The sequence below is a fragment of the Anomaloglossus baeobatrachus genome, assembly GCF_048569485.1.
Source record: "Anomaloglossus baeobatrachus isolate aAnoBae1 chromosome 5 unlocalized genomic scaffold, aAnoBae1.hap1 SUPER_5_unloc_10, whole genome shotgun sequence".
NCBI classification, from domain to species: Eukaryota; Metazoa; Chordata; class Amphibia; order Anura; family Aromobatidae; genus Anomaloglossus; species Anomaloglossus baeobatrachus.
This window is the reverse complement of record NW_027441785.1, coordinates 502,838-517,785: the sequence shown is the minus strand read 5'-3', so window position 1 is coordinate 517,785 and position 14,948 is coordinate 502,838.

The window sequence follows — 14,948 nt, the reverse complement described above, 5'->3', positions numbered from 1 at the left end:
GAGTTGTTTCAATCCTTGTTCTGTATGTAGAAGTTAATACACTGCTTCTGCCTCTTCAACCTCGTGTGGGTCCTCCACCTTGGCGCAAACCCTGTGTGGTCAGGCCACCCTTCCAAGCAACTGCGCACAAGGACTACCACACACCTCCTTACTATGCTGGCAGCAGAGCCCAATGCCATCAGGCGGTCAAAGTTTTACTTTGAAATGTATGGGAAATGTGAGTCACACCGCTATTCCAGAGAATAGGAGTCAGGCAGGGTCAAAACATTAATTGAGGAACAGGAACAGAATGGGACGGCCAGGACTTAATCAGAAAACAAGCAGAGGTGAAATGCGGATCGGCCAACAAGGTACATAAACAGCAAGCAGGAAAAGTAGTCAGGTAACAAGCACACAAAATCATAAAACTGAACTGGGGGTAAAATTAACCAGAGGTTCATAGCTATGTCTGGCAGTGGTCTGCAGACAGGATGGGCATAAAAAAGGGTGTGGTGTCTTCACAATGGTTGTAGCTGAATGATGGTATTTCATCTGTGAGATACCCACCAGCTACATTCAGCCAGAGATTCTGCATCTGTCAAGGTAATGCAGCCCAGTGGGTGAGCATAACCTGCGTCCACCTGCGCCGCTGGCATCGACTCCTCTCCCATCATCAGCACTATGCATGAAAGGAACACGTTGTCACCTGGCGACTGGAGTACAAATTGACGGAGCGGACTCCGTTGGTGACTTAACAGCCGTGTGCGGCAATGATGCAAACCTGGCTGCGGGCCATCCTCAGGGCAATGTGACACACGTGCCTTGTATGGCTCACGTGTTGAATCTGATTGTCCAGCAATTTTTAAAACACCATCACGGCCTACATGGCCTTCTGCAGCGGGCACGCTCGCTATGTGCTCACTTCCATCGTGCGCACACAGCAGCTCAACAACTTTCATCACTCCGGAAGTCTTAGGGTCTGGCAGTTAAACGCCGGAAATGCGATGTTCCGATACGCAGGAATTGGAATCTGCACATGTTGCAGCGTGTGTGGCAGCACCGCAGAGCCCTGCTGAAATACGGTATGACATATAGCCTGGGATAACTTGATCAAGAGGTGGTGCAGATCACGCTGCTGGAGTGGTGTCAGATCAAGGACCTATGCACCCTGCTACACAGTTCACAAATGTCGACGAAGATGTTTAGCACTGGCAATGTCATTCTCAGCGTGACAATTCTGGTCATCTACATGATGGAGCACACTGTAATTATTATTCGGAGTCAGGTGTTGGGACAAGAGGAAGGGGAGGAAGTACAGGAGGAGTCATATGCGGAAGGGATAACAAGATCTACGAGGTCCAGATGGTCAGCGGCACCTATGCGGCAGTCATGGTGAGGGAGAGGGATTAACAAGGGCGCATAGTATCAGCAAAAAGTGTTGAGGAAGGTGCAGGAGCCCATGAAGAAATGGAGGACGAACTGGCGATGGGCATGGAAGACTCAGCAGATGAGTGAGAGCTTGCTCACATTTCGGTTGTGCGAGGTTGTGGGGAGAGGGCAGAGGAAGGAGGCACGATTCTCACCTCTCTGCCACCAACACACCAAGGACTTGGTCCTCCTGGATGCACAAGACACATGAGCGGCTTCTTGCTGCACTACCTACAACATGACCCTCGGATTGTACGAATTCAAAGTAATCCAGAATACTGGGTTGCCACACTGTTACATCCCCGGTACAAGACAAAATTTGGCAAAATAATTCCTGCTATAGAAATGGACGCACGTATGCAGGAGTATCTGCAGAATGTGGTACGCAATCTTCGATCTACTTTTCCACTAAACACCAGTGCTGCACAGAGTGAATCTCAACGCTTTGTCATGGATAGGAGGAAATGGTCTTTTACTTGTCCACATCGGAGGGACCGAGGGATGGCTGCTGTGCTGAGATGGCGTTGAGTACGGTGTCCCTGCAGAGTTGCACTTTTGGTCATAAACCAAAATGAGTTGAAAAAGGACAGATGCTGGTGGAAAGGGGAACAGGTGTGTTGGAAAGGGGAAAAAAGTTTTGGTCCGTGGATTTGGTGGTTAAGCAACAGTAACATTTGCTGAAGAAACACCATCTGTTACAGTGGGACTGGCAGATTTGGATAAAGTGGTATATACTATGTTACCGCTATATAACGAAAATTAATAAGAAAAGAAAGAGAAAGGTATATATCCCCATCAGCAGTCAGTGTCCACCGTGCTCCCAGTTGGAAAAGGAGAGGTTGGCAACTGGAAGGTTTGGTGGAGGATACAGAGCTGTGTGGCTATGAAACTAATAGTAGCCTGAACCGAGTTAGACGCCATTCGGATCTGGAGACTGTGAGCCCTGTTAGCGTCACAGGGTCCACATGCCCACCCAGCCCAGGAACTCCCTGTTAACAACACAGGGGCCATTGAGTACGCTGACCGTGTGCGTAGGGGCACACCTGTGGACAGCAGGCGCATCAGCAGCAGCAGGCCTGTTAATGCCACTGGGCTGCACAAGCAGGACTGGTAGGACAGGAGCTGGTCTTAACCGTTCTGCGTTACCAACTGTGGTGGTGGCCTGCATCGACACCCTATCCCTGCCTACCTCTGGCCTAAAGCCGCAATGGGTTCAAAACATGGAGGTGTGCTCTTTCGGAGCATAATAGAAGACTGCGCACCTCCTTGTTGGCTCCAGCCCCTTTTATAACCTGGGTCCGCCCCAAACCAGGGTGAACCACAATGCACCTCCTGGAGACAAAAGTAGAGTGACACGTCATGAGTGGCATAACTAGCGTCCTATTTGGAACCGCAACTTCAATGATGACCTCATGGCTGCCATGACCCAAACACCTCACCAGTCATCGTCTGACCATCAATAATGCGGTGAAAAGTCATAGGGGTGGGCCTCTGCAAGCCATTTGGGAGGACACCTGATGCCCTGTGGTCTATATGTGCCCCCCCACATCAGGGGCAGGGCCAAAGAGTTCATTACCGGACCTAGTCTCTGATGCAGTAAGTGCCTGAGCATGCTCAGTAGCATGAAATACAGTCTCTGAAAAAAGACTATCAGCTTTAGCATGGTGTCTAGGCACAAAACAGGACTTAGACCCGGCACGGAATGCAAGCACCTGTGCAAAGAGGCTTTTCACACTTAGTGTGGGAGCATGCGCTGTATCCCGAAATGAAGACTTAGCGTCAGGAATAACACAGTCAGGCTGAGCATACTCACTAGGCGAAACACTGTAATTATGCTGCAGCTGGGGTACATCGGCACACGCATGCGCACTAGCTGCCTCTCCACACTTAGACGTGGAGGGGAAATTGCTCTTGGAGATGCTGTCTATGAACAGAAGGAAAAGCTAAAGGAAGCCTGACTTTCTATCCCTCCGAATTATCAAATGCAGCAATGAATTCCATGAGTTTGCTATAACATTAGCGTAGCAAAATGTGCATGAGGGTGTCATGTAGAGGTGCTATAGATAGCTTGTCACCAGTGGGGCACTAATGGAATACAACAGCCAGTTCTATGATGCCACTAAATGGCAGTATTTTTTGCTATCATTATAGCTTATTAAAAACAGAGCAGGAGGGTGTCATGCAGAGGTGCTGCACATAGATTTGCAGTAGTGTGACTAGACAAAAGTCCAATAGCCACGTTTAGGATGCCACTAGGTACACTGACTGTTTGCTAGTATAATGGCTTAGTTAAAAAGAGTTTGAGTGTGCAATGCAGGCAGACGTGCTGCAAATATCTTTACAATAGTGTGAATAGACAAAAGTCCAATAGCCACGTTTAGGATGCCACTAGGTACACTGACTGTTTGCTAGCATAATGGCTTAGTTAAAAAAAGTTGGAGTGTGCAATGCAGGCAGACGTGCTGCAAATATCTTTACAATAGTGTGAATAGACAAAAGTCCAATAGCCACGTTTAGGATGCCACTAGGTACACTGAGTGTTTGCTAGTATAATGGCTTAGTTAAAAAGAGTTTGAGTGTGCAATGCAGGCAGACGTGCTGCAAATATCTTTACAATAGTGTGAATAGACAAAAGTACAATAGCCACGTTTAGGATGCCACTAGGTACACTGACTGTTTGCTAGTATAATGGCTTAGTTAAAAGAAGTTGGAGTGTGCAATGCAGGCAGACGTGCTGCAAATATCTTTACAATAGTGGGAATAGACAAAAGTACAATAGCCACGTTTAGGATGCCACTAGGTACACTGACTGTTTGCTAGTATAATGGCTTAGTTAAAAAAAGTTGGACTGTGCAATGCAGGCAGACGTGCTGCAAATATCTTTACAATAGTGTGAATAGACAAAAGTACAATAGCCACGTTTAGGATGCCACTAGGTACACTGACTGTTTGCTAGCATAATGGCTTAGTTAAAAAGAGTTTGAGTGTGCAATGCAGGCAGACGTGCTGCAAATATCTTTACAATAGTGTGAATAGACAAAAGTACAATAGCCACGTTTAGGATGCCACTAGGTACACTGACTGTTTGCTAGCATAATGGCTTAGTTAAAAAGAGTTGGAGTGTGCAATGCAGGCAGACGTGCTGCAAATATCTTTGCAATAGTGTGACTAGACAAAAGTCCAATAGCCACGTTTAGGATGCCACTAGGTACACTGACTGTTTGCTAGTATAATGGCTTAGTTAAAAAGAGTTGGAGTGTGCAATGCAGGCAGACGTGATGCAAATATCTTTGCAATAGTGTGACTAGACAAAAGTACAATAGCCACGTTTAGGATGCCACTAGGTACACTGACTGTTTGCTAGTATAATGGCTTAGTTAAAAAGAGTTGGAGTGTGCAATGCAGGCAGACGTGCTCTGCAAATGTCTTTGCACTAGTGGGACTATAGCAAAGTCCAATAGCCACGTTTAGGATGCCACTAGGTACACTGAGTGTTTGCTAGTATAATGGCTTAGTTAAAAAGAGTTGGAGTGTGCAGAGGACAGGAGGGTACAGTGCCAGGATTGTGGGGCTCTGGGTAGAGGAATGGAAGCCTGCCTTTCTATTCCCTCCTAATGGTGAAATGCAGCGACGAAATCCCTGACCTTGGCTACACAGACGCTGTCTCTGTTTTCAGGACCTGTCACCTATGGCTCTCTGACCCTGCCGGTTTGAGCCCTTAAAAGGACTGATAGAAAGTGCTCTCCCTAAGCTGTCCAGCGCTGTGTATGGAGCGCATACAGCTGTTTGGCTATGTGCCCACGCTACAGGATTTACCGCGGATTTTGCCGCGGATTTACCGCGGATTTGCCGAAAATCTGCAGCAGCAGCACTTCCAAGCCATTTCAATGGCATTTTGGAAATGCTGTGCCCATGCTGCGGATTTTTCCGCTGCGGATTTGCCGCGGATTTTGATCCGGAAAAATCTGCAGCATGTCAATTGTTTGGTGCAGATTTGGTGCGGATTTTTGGTTTTGAATGGGGGAAAAAAAAAAAAAAAAATCCGCATCAAAATCCGCGGCAAATCCGCGGGTGCGGATTTGCCGCGAAAGTCGCGGATTTTCAGGCAGAAAAATCCGCAGGGACATTCTAGCGTGGGCACATAGCCTATCGGCGATAGGACTCAGGAGGACGGAGCTGCGACAGTGATGTCTGACACCAAAGACGCAGAAGAGATAATGGCGTCCTGGAGGAAAATGTCCGGTTTTATAATGCAGGGACATGTGACATGGACATCCTATCACACATGCCGTTGCTTCTCTGGCTAAAAGTCCACTTAGCTGTGTGTGTGTCTGGGATTGGCTGACATGCTGGCCCGCCCCACTACACGCGCGCGCTTTGGGAAGGAAGACAAGGAAAAAAAAAAAAAAATGGCGATCGCCATTATAGAAACAGCAGTGATCTGAAGGCGCTGTTCACGCACACTATACACTGAAATGTCATAATAGTGTGATTCACAGAGTGACTTACACTATTACAGCGGAAACCAAGCTAGGAATTAGCTGTTTTTTTGCTGCTAGAACCGTTCTCGAACGTTTCTAGAACTATCGAGCTTTTGCAAAAAGCTCGAGTTCTAGTTCGATCTAGAACAGGCCCCAAAATCACTCGAGCCTAGAACTGGAGAACCTCGAACCACGAACCGCGCTCAACTCTACTAAAGACTGATCTTGGTGGTCTGTCTTCAGTTGATATACAGTGCCTACAAGTAGTATTCAACCCCCTGCAGATTTAGCAGGTTTACACATTCGGAATTAACTTGGCATTGTGACATTTGGACTGTAGATCAGCCTGGAAGTGTGAAATGCACTGCAGCAAAAAAGAATGTTATTTCTTTTTTTTTTAAATTGTGAAAAGTTTATTCAGAGGGTCATTTATTATTCAACCCCTCAAACCACCAGAATTCTGTTTGGTTCTCCTAAAGTATTAAGAAGTATTTCAGGCACAAAGAACAATGAGCTTCACATGTTTGGATTAATTATCTCTTTTTCCAGCCTTTTCTGACTAATTAAGACCCTCCCCAAACTTGTGAACAGCACTCATACTTGGTCAACATGGGAAAGACAAAGGAGCATTCCAAGGCCATCAGAGACAAGATCGTGGAGGGTCACAAGGCTGGCAAGGGGTACAAAACCCTTTCCAAGGAGTTGGGCCTCCCTGTCTCCACTGTTGGGAGCATCATCCGGAAGTGGAAGGCTTATGGAACTACTGTTAGCCTTCCACGGCCTGGACAGCCTTTAAACGTTTCCACCCGTGCCAAGGCCAGGCTTGTCCGAAGAGTCAAGGCTAACCCAAGGACAACAAGGAAGGAGCTCCGGGAAGATCTCATGGCAGTGGGGACATTGGTTTCAGTCAATACCATAAGTAACGTACTCCACCGCAATGGTCTCCGTTCCAGACGAGCCCGTAAGGTACCTTTACTTTCAAAGCGTCATGTCAAGGCTCGTCTACAGTTTGCTCATGATCACTTGGAGGACTCTGAGACAGACTGGTTCAAGGTTCTCTGGTCTGATGAGACCAAGATCGAGATCTTTGGTGCCAACCACACACGTGACGTTTGGAGACTGGATGGCACTGCATACGACCCCAAGAATACCATCCCTACAATCAAGCATGGTGGTGGCAGCATCATGCTGTGGGGCTGTTTCTCAGCCAAGGGGCCTGGCCATCTGGTCCGCATCCATGGGAAGATGGATATCACGGCCTACCTGGAGATTTTAGCCAAGAACCTCCGCTCCTCCATCAAGGATCTTAAGATGGGTCGTCATTTCAGCTTCCAACAAGACAACGACCCAAAGCACACAGCCAATAAAACCAAGGCCTGGTTCAAGAGGGAAAAAATCAAGGTATTGCAGTGGCCTAGTCAGTCTCCTGACCTTAACCCAATTGAAAACTTGTGGAAGGAGCTCAAGATTAAAGTCCACATGAGACACCCAAAGAACCTAGATAACTTGGAGAAGATCTGCATGGAGGAGTGGGCCAAGATAACTCCAGAGACCTGTGCCGGCCTGATCAGGTCTTATAAAAGACGATTATTAGCTGTAATTGCAAACAAGGGTTATTCCACAAAATATTAAACCTAGGGGTTGAATAATAATTGACCCACACTTTTATGTTGAAAATGTATTAAAATTTAACTGAGCAACATAACTTGTTGGTTTGTAAGATTTATGCATCTGTTAATAAATCCTGCTCTTGTTTGAAGTTTGCAGGCTCTAACTTATTTGCATCTTATCAAACCTGCTAAATCTGCAGGGGGTTGAATACTACTTGTAGGCACTGTAGGTGGTTATTCTACCAAAGGAAAATCTCTTATTCAGACTGACTGAATGTCTATAAGTGGTCGCTATATCATTTCTATTGTTAATGATCACTGGTGTTCGCTAGTAAAAATATAACAGACAATAGCCTCCCCAACATGTTTCACCACACTGGCGTCATCAGCGGGCTGAGGCTATTACTGACTTACTCTGTATTAGAGGACCTTTAATAGTCTTGGCTATGAACTGACATCAATATTGGCCAATAAAAATCATCGTTGTTTGGTATGGAGAGTTCAAAACACCTATGATATTGAGAGGAGTATTCTTTCTTTTCAGATCAGGCAGACTGATTCGTTCTTTTGACTGTCTGTCAAACCACTGCTCATGTATTGGGTATGTTCACTGCTCACATGTTTCCCGCTCATATAACATAGTCCAATCATAATATCTGAATCACATCCAATGGATGAGCCCCTACCACAACCCTGGGAATCATATCCGGGTTGCCACTGCTGACATCATCACATTTACGTCAGGTTAATTCTGACGCACGTGCGTCCGCACTTAGACTTATTTAGGATAACTTTACAGATCGCGCATGCGTCCGTACTTAGATTCAGAAGAGAATTTTATACCGCGCGTGCGTCTATACTTAGACTCTAAGAGGATAGATTTACAGATCGCGCATGCATCTGCACTTAGACTCAGGGATAGTAATTTTATATACTGCGCGTGCGTTCGTACTTACACTCAGGAAGGATCCTTTTGTACCGCGTGCGTCCATACTTAGACACTGAAAGAATGAGTTTACAAATCGCACATGCGTCCGCACTTACACTCAGCTTTTCCTTGGTAGAATGACCACCTATATCAACTGAAGACAGACCATGGTGTTCAGCGTTTTTAACTAGTTTGTCCTAATGATCTTAAATAATGAATTAAAAGTTATATATTAATTAATCAGATCAGTCTTTAGTTTAGGGCTTTAGTTGCCAATGGCAAATTGTAAATAGATTGTTGATTATCCCTACGCTGACTGATAGAGCGAGTTCTCATAGCTTTACACGCTGCAACATCGCTAGTGATAGCTAGCGATGTCGTGCGCGATAGTACCCACCCCCGTCTTTCGTGCGACATTTGGTGATTGCTGCCGTAGCGTCACACGCACATATTCTTTCAGCGACGCCGCTGTAACCGCCGAACAATCCCTCCTTCAAGGGGGAGGTGCGTTCGGTGTCATAGCAACGTCACTGCGGTGTCACTAAGCGGCCGCCCAATAGCAGAGGAGGGGCGGAGATGAGCAGCTGGAACATGCCGCCCACCTCCTTCTTTCCTCATTGCCGGTGGACGCAGGTAAGGAGATGTTCGTCGTTCCTGCGGCGTCACACATAGCAATGTGTGACACCACAGGAATGACGAACAACCAGCGGCATGCACCATCAACGATATTATGAAAAGGAGCGACATGTCAATGATCAACGATTTTTGACGTTTTTGCGATCGTTGATCGTCGCTCCTTGGTGTCACATGCTGCGATGTCGCTAACAGCGCCGGATGTGCGTCATTAACGACGTGACCCCGACAATATGTTGTTAGCGATGTCGCAGCGTGTAAAGCACCCTTAAGAGTTTAATGAAACGTTTAAGCAATGTGCCTCCCCTGTGCGGGATGGAAAGTGTTAATAAAAATGTTATTTTTCTTCATTTCTAGTTACAAAATAAACCTCTGGATGTCCTGTAGCTCGGGGACGAGCTACGTTTAACCAAGGGGGAATGTGATGCCCTTGGACTATTCAGGTCGTCACAGGGTACTGCACAAACTGCCCTCCCCATGCAGTATTCAACCTCCCATGGTTCTGGGTCTCTATCATGCAGTACTGCCTCCAACAGCAAATCAAACCCTAGATACACCCTGCACCACACTCAGTCAGGCACACCAGTGGTCGGCTTAAGCAGGAATAAGGCCGCCCACCTAGGGGTCAGGCAGGGAGGTGGAAGGTGTTAGACTAGTGAAGTGGTGACCCTCGAGCTGAGAAGAGCTCTGAGGAAGCTGGGAGTATTGTTTCCCAGGGGAAGTAGACTAGGTCGCAGTCGGTGGTTTGGACCTAGAGGAGTCGGACCCCCGGTCACAGGGGATTGAGGCTAGTTGCCTCAAGAAGGACGGTCACCAGCCTGGTCGGTCCTATCACCGGTCCAGGACCGAAGGCACGGCAGGGTACACAGACCCTAGGTCGGGGAGAAGTTTCAGGCGACCCAGCAATAAACCTGTGGAGGACAGGGCCTCTATGGACTGTTCCCAAGAAGCTCAGAGATCGAGGGCATTAGCGCAACGAGGGGGATAGGCTTTCCAAATAAGCAGCCCACTGAAATCTCAAGCGTAAGCCCCTGAGAGCAAGCTCTTCTACTTAGCCACAGTGGGGAGCGGGGCCCGGCAAGTTTCAAGCTACCGGGCCACTACAAACAATCTAAACTTTGTGCCAAGAGGCAGGTCACGGACCACCAGGCAGTGCTGAAGGAGACGGGACCCGGATGAGCTCCCCTCGATACAGCGGCAGTCAGAGACTTGGTTTACCCAGTTGTCAGCATCTGCTTTATTGCTGAGTGAGTACCTGATTGACCCCTGCAACAAGCGACCCTGCGCTCCCCCCGGCACCCCAGCACAACATCCAGAGTCCCGGGGCCTTCCCCTACCCGTGGAGGGCGACGACACCTAGCTGCTCCACTCCATCACCCCGGGTACTCCCAATGGCAGCGGCGGTACTCCTAATTACCTTAAACAACGGGTGGCGTCACAAACTGTATTTTCCCCTGTAAATATCCCCTTTCACATTTGAGTGTGGCCCCTAACCCCTGGGTCCGGAGACCCTCGAGCCATGAGTAATCACCCCCCACGGATTCGAGCGGTTCGATCCACTGCTGTGGCGGCACACATCCAGACCTTGTGAAGGAACTGAATATCTCCACCACAAGTGCAGAAAAAAATGAGAATATTTTAACCCAAGAGGAAATACAGATGATTAGCAGCTGAAGGGAAGAGGAGCTCCCCAGTGTCCTAAAGTAAGAGGATGAAAACCCAGCAGAGAGGAGATACCTAGTACACAGAATACTAACAGCGGGAAAAATAGAGAGTCAGGGAACATTTTGCACAGCCAAACGCTGTGACCTTCTATTGCCAGACACCACATCACTGTCTGTCACAAGTGACACACCTGTGACAGAGAGGGACTCTGATTCCAATGATGTGTCATTTACTGGGCTGCTTGCTGTAGTTTTGATAAAATCACTGTATTATCATTAGGGGATTATCACTAGAGAACTAGTAACCTGCTGCTATGTATCCTCTATCTCCATAAGCTATGTATAACTCCACCCCTGATTAGCAGCTTCCTGTCTATGCTCATTGTACACAGCTGCCAATCAGTGGTGTGGGTGAGGTTATACACAGAGCAGTATTTCGAGAACTGGTAGATTTTAAGCAAAGAAAACTGAATTTCAAAACTTCAGCAAGCAGCCAAGTAAGTGACACATCGCTGGAATCAGGGTCTCTGCTTATGCAGGTTGATTGGACACACATTACAAGTAGCTTTGTTCCTCTTAATCTATAAACCAGATCCCAAAGCCATACGCTATTAAATTTTATATATTTAATCTGAAAAGTAAGCAGTGTTTTTAAAAATATAGAAAAGATATTACAAAGGGGAACAAAATAATACAGTATATACTGACAGAGTCCAGGAACGGAAAGGGATGGCACTCAGCAGGATCCAGCAAATTTCTTTTATTTAAATGAGGTGCATTAAAAGCGGCAGGAGCAGAGCAGACAGCGAGCCTTCTCATTGACGACTGCCGTTTCGCGAATGAATACGCTTCCTCAGGTCCATCCTACAGCATATGCAATTTAATCCACAACCACCTAATATACTTCATGCCACTGCTCAACACACTTTAGAACAACTCATAAAATGGTCCCCACAATTTAGGAAACACACTAGTGGTTCATGTTAAAAGATTTCAATTTTATTACATTCAATTAAAAAAAAACATATTAAAAAACAGAGATATCCTGTAAGGGACCAATTTAAACCCAGATAAAGCACTGTCACTTATAAACAGGGAAGCTCACAAGAATCACCCAGAAAGCCAAATGTCACTATTGCTATTTAAAACAGAAATGCCTGGACAGGTGCTGCTGGTAAAGTACCTATACAGACACCATAAGAACCAATACTGATTAAACTGCAATTAAATTATAAAATTCAAGTGGCTGGGTATTATCATGCTGTTAAAGGATCAGCCACATAGATATAAATAAACATCGGACAGTAAATACCTGATATTTCTGTAACTAATCCAGGATCTGAGTAAACGGTCCCTCCACCCCAACGCCGTTTCGCCCTAGCTTCTTCCGGGGGCGTGTCTAACTGGGGGGGAAGGCTGTCTTTATATAGTCACGTTGGAACAAGATGAATGAATACACCTGTTCATCATCTCTATGCTTGTTGCTAGGGGTAGATCTTGGCTGCAGGAACGAATCGTCAGCCCCTCCTACCGGAACTTACCAGGTCGTGCGTGTGGAACTCAAGCTTGAACCGCAAGTTGCGTCTCCATGTACGCGCGAAGTTCGGAGGTCCGCGATTCACGCATGCGCACAACCACTTGCAAAGATCATAAACGATATTATACCTCATATGGAAGTTCACCTGCTGATCCAAATTTATACATAGATTTATTCATGGAAATCAAGCCATATTATATAATATAGGATCTTGCTACATATCTTAATCACCACAGGGATCCCTTAACAAAAACGTGTTATATATAATAAGAACCGCTGGCAATAAATATACAATATTCATTTTAATGAACAAAACAGGTGTATACTATATTAAAAATATTATGGAGGCTCATTTATACTATATTATATACATAATAGATTGCAGAGATTTATATCGCCGATGAAATGAATACATCAATAAGAAATACACATATAATACATCAAAAATAAATATACAATATTAAATTCTATTACATTATAAATACACACCCATGCACATGTATATCTATCTAAACCAGTGTTAATATCTAAAACGAAAATATACAAAAATGTATTATAAAAAATATATTTTTTTAGTATCATAAAAAAGTGACTGGATAATATAAAAATATATATACATATACATATATAGATACATAAATATATTAATCCATATAAAATTAAATAAATCACCATATAAACCCAATATAAAGTTAGAAAACCATGTAATTACATATAATAGAATATACTTGAAAATCATTATTTATTTTAAAAAAATGTTTTATTATTAATAAGGAGTCCTATAAAGAACCCTAATCATTATACATATCAATAATCACAGGCATAATGAGGGATAAGAACCCCCATACATACATGCAATTGTGCTATCACCATAAACCCCCCCTTGTAAACACATACATGTACATGAAAATATCAAAATAATTAATAATATTGCCATTAATTCATTCGAATCGTTCTTCAAAATCCAGAGATGATCCCATACTGGCGAATCTTACATTTCTCCAAAATGTGCCCCACAAAAATACATATCCAACGTGAAAGACTAAGGATAAGATTAAAATCAATTAAAATCAACATAAAAACCACATGTCAAGACCAACAAACCCAACCATAAAAGAGACCTTATAAATAAATACCATAACCCAGTAATGCCTACAAAAAAAGAGCCAAAACCCAAATTTTCATTTAGACCTTGAGGTGAAAGATTGCCCAATCTAAAGATCCACCTGCTCTCTGTTTGCGCTAGAATTTTAGCTAAATCTCCTCCTCTGGGGCCTAGGGACAGAAGATCAATACCTTTAAATGTGATTTCATTTCATTTATATGCGTGATAAATTTTAATGAACTTATCAATAAAGAATTCAATTTAGCAAAGATTGAAATGAGTTTGAAGGGGTCACATACATACGCAACAGGGGTCACATACATACGCAACAGTGGATTAGGCCAGTTTCACACATCCTTCTTTTTGCCGGTTTCGCGGCGCGCTAAAGTACAGTGAATACAGTACAATGACAGTGCTGTAACTTCCGGGTCACAAGCGCCGGTCACATGACAGCACGTGACTGGCGCTTGTTGCGCTGTTATTGTACTGTATTCACTGTACGGGAGTGCGCCGGATCCGCGAAACCGGCAAAAAGAAGGATGTGTGAAACTGGCCTTACTATAACCGTCCACTGACACCGCGCCAGTGTGTGCACGCCAATATAGGAGTACACTGAGGAGCTGATCATGTGACCCCTGACTCCTCCCCTCCATGTGACATCATCACAGGTCCTGTAAGCACAGAGCAGCCATATATCTAGTGTGCGGCTCTGCAGGTGGAGGTGTGTGGAGATTCCCCATTACTGGGGCAGGCGGCATTAACCCCTTCAGCTCTGAGACTTTCTTGGTGTTTTTCTCTTCCTGATTTCTATGAATTGTGAGGTTTTTGTTCCTTTTCCTTTGATAGATACAGACGCCCCAACTATGAGAGGCCGGAAGTGAGGAAACCCGTCTGCCCTCAGTCCTCGACCCCTTTCTGCCCTCAGTCCTCGGCCCCTTTCTGCCCTCAGTCCTCAGCCCCTTTCTGCCCTCAGTCCTCTGCCCCTTTCTGCCCTCAGACCTCGGCCCCTTTCTGCCCTCAGTCCTCGGCCCCTTTCTGCCCTCAGTCCTCGGCCCCTTTCTGCCCTCAGTCCTCGGCCCCTTTCTGCCCTCAGTCCTCTGTCCCTTTCTGCCCTCACACAGTATAATGTTCCCCCAGAATGTTCTCATTATATGTTCCCCCTTATTATCTCCAGTAATTGTATTATTACACTGGACATCTTCTCCCCATTCAGGTCCCTACAATATCGGATCCTCTCAGTGGAGATCTTCTATATAAGAGAATTCTCCTGATTGCCTCGTGAAGGATGGATATGGACAGGGACAAGATGGCGGAGAGGATATTACACCTCACCCTAGAGATCCTCTTCCGGCTTACTGGAGAGGTGAGAGATTCTGATGACATCACATTATATCATTCTTATCTATGGGAATAACAGATGGACAGAACTGGAGAGGTGAGGACTCTGGAAATGTCTGGAGTGAGATTTATTACTGTGTCTCTCCATAACCAGGATTACACAGTAGTGAAGAAGACCTCTAGTGAGCGCTGTCAGGCCCCTGTGTCTGAGGGATGGGGAAGACCCCTGAGTCCAATCACGGGGC